The following is a 2,587-nucleotide window of genomic DNA, read 5'->3' on the forward strand; positions in this document are numbered from 1 at the left end:
AAAACAAATTACGAGCAATTACAAATAATGATCAAAATAGCTGTTATATTTCAAACAGGAAACTATTCATGCAGTTTTTCCCAAAATTTTGACCTTGATCTTTGATATAAGCTTTACCCTTGGCAGTTTTGGGGTAAACTTTGCACTGCTGACTTTGCCTGACATACAGACATTAAAACGAATTAACTTCAGTGACTAACAATGTGAATACATATTAAAAACGTTAGAAAAAGTAAATGTAACATTTTTTCATATTTTTGCATGAAAATGAACTTTGACCTTCAATTATCAGAGTTGACCTTGACATTTTGCAATAAGATTTGCATTTCTGACTTTGACTGATATACACACATTACATATATAAAGCTGAGTGACTTATGATAACAAACTAATTTTTAAGAATAAAATAAATTTCAAATATGCCATTTTTTGTGATTTGTACATAAATTTGACCTTTAACCTTAAATATCAAGTTTGCCCTTCATTCCTTTTTGATGAATTTCTTTTTGCTGACATTGGTTGACATATATACAGTTACTGACAATAAGATAGCTACTGTAATTAAACAGTGAAAAAACTGGTAGACGTAAACTTTACCCTACCCCCTAAATTTTTACAAGTGAGTTTTACCTCCCCTATCACAAACATAAGTGAACAAAATATAGATAGGCACGGCTTTGACACTTAAGAAATGGGTTTTCATGGAGGATATGAAATATTGTTTCCAAAAATGTATAAACTTCTTTTGGCCTCAATTGTTGCAATAAAAGTCCGTGAGCTCTCGGACTATATGGGCTACCCACATGGGACCCAGATGGGTTTTGCAAAGCATTTTGGCATGGGTCCCATATGGGATATACTATATGGGAACAATGTGGGTCCCTTATGGGTCCCAGATCTTATAACCCATGTGGGACCTTTCTGGGTCCCATGTCGTATATATAATATGGGCGTTTAGGGGCGTTCTGGAATTGTATATGGGTCTTATTGTTTTATTGATACTGTCAACTGTCCGAAACATTGTAGCTGTATTTGTTTCCGGATCACTATGGACTGTTTTTTTTTCTTCTCTTGATCTATTGCATTTCCAAATCACTTCATCACAGATTCTTTGTAAAGGCACTCTGTAAAGTAGAAAAATAATGTCAGTCTGAGCACATGTCCATAAAAATCATAACTATTTGCAAAATAGCATGGCATATTTGTAAGTATTTTACATGTTTTTTAAGAAAATAAATGACAAATACAACTTTAACAATTTGTACAGAACAAGAAAAGGTGTATGAAAGTATAAAGAAATGCTTTTTAAATTTTGAACGTAGATCTGTGATCGTATTTCATTTAAATAGAATATTGTAAGTCCAATAAGTAATCCAATAAGTGAGTAGTAATTTAATACCTTTAATAGCTTACTTCTCAAAATCTTCATCACGGCAAAACCACTGGACCGGGCATCACCTGAAATATATTAAATTCGAGTGACTTATAATCATCATTTATTATTTTCCCGTAAATTGAATAAAAATGCAAAAACAGTTTTGATAAATAAAGTACTGATGAAACAGTTAATGGAAGCTTTTACACTGATTAAAACTGTTATCAACATTTTCTGAGATATCCTCTCTGACTTTGAAGTGTAAGATATTTTTAAGAGAAATGCAGATTTAAAAAAAAGCTAATGATGTTAAAATAGGTATTTTACCAATACGTCAGTGACGAATTATTATATAATTATTATAATGTTTAAAGTATTATACTCACTTTTTCTGCATCATCCTTCTGTTCCTAATGAATAAACTTGTTCTATTGCAGCTTAAACCTCTATCAAATGAACTGAATAGTGTGTAAACCATTGGCGTGACTAATAGATAACATGTGTAGAGAGAGACGGACCCTTAGTTACCATGGTTACAAACATGTATTATAAATGTTCCCAATGAATTCCAGTATCGCTTTCCTTAATCTTTTTAAATGAATGAGTGTTATTATTAAAAATAATTAGTCCAATTTTAATAACAATAAGGAATATTTTCAAAAATGCAAACAATTCATTTACTCGTTTTAGTCCATTTTCATGATTTTGTAACCCTAGTAGATCTAAATACATTCTATTTTTAAAATACAATAAAATGCTATAGCACATTTTCAGATTACAGGTATCACTACGTCACACTCAATGCGGTCATCCCTATTATTAGTAACAAACACACGTGGCAGAGAGATTTTCGGACAGTAGAATTCTATAGCACATAGAGTTAATTCGACGCCGCCCTGAAGGCGGTGTCGAGTATATGGGATACACTTTTGGTGGCAGGGGAGTGCAGATTTGCGAATTCCACATTGACGTGTGGGTACCAGTGTTTAAATATCCATAGAAATCTCGTTTTTGCTTATTTTTCTTTGAAACTACTATGGACCATTGCAGATACTATAGACTACATAAAGACGACTCTCCGGTCCTATGCACCTGTCGCTTTCCATGCCAGATGTAGTGAAAAATGGCCAAATCACCCAAATTTTATAGACCAAAATTAGCCTAACCGGGCCTCACGTTGAACTCTGCCATTCATCCATTTTGTATTTTTAA

The 2,587-nt window shown here is 32.7% G+C and overlaps 1 long non-coding RNA gene across 1 annotated transcript; it reads right to left on the reverse strand.

Moving 5' to 3' along the window:
* Window positions 1-427: 427 nt before the first annotated feature.
* Window positions 428-2,207, reverse strand: LOC123531359 (uncharacterized). Its single transcript, XR_006682407.2, has 3 exons — window positions 1,762-2,207; window positions 1,400-1,458; window positions 428-1,124 (listed from the first exon to the last, which is right to left on the reverse strand). It is a non-coding gene; the product is annotated as an uncharacterized LOC123531359 (long non-coding RNA).
* Between the last annotated feature and the right edge of the window lie 380 nt (window positions 2,208-2,587).

Source organism: Mercenaria mercenaria, chromosome 11 (assembly GCF_021730395.1).
Source record: "Mercenaria mercenaria strain notata chromosome 11, MADL_Memer_1, whole genome shotgun sequence".
NCBI classification, from domain to species: Eukaryota; Metazoa; Mollusca; class Bivalvia; order Venerida; family Veneridae; genus Mercenaria; species Mercenaria mercenaria.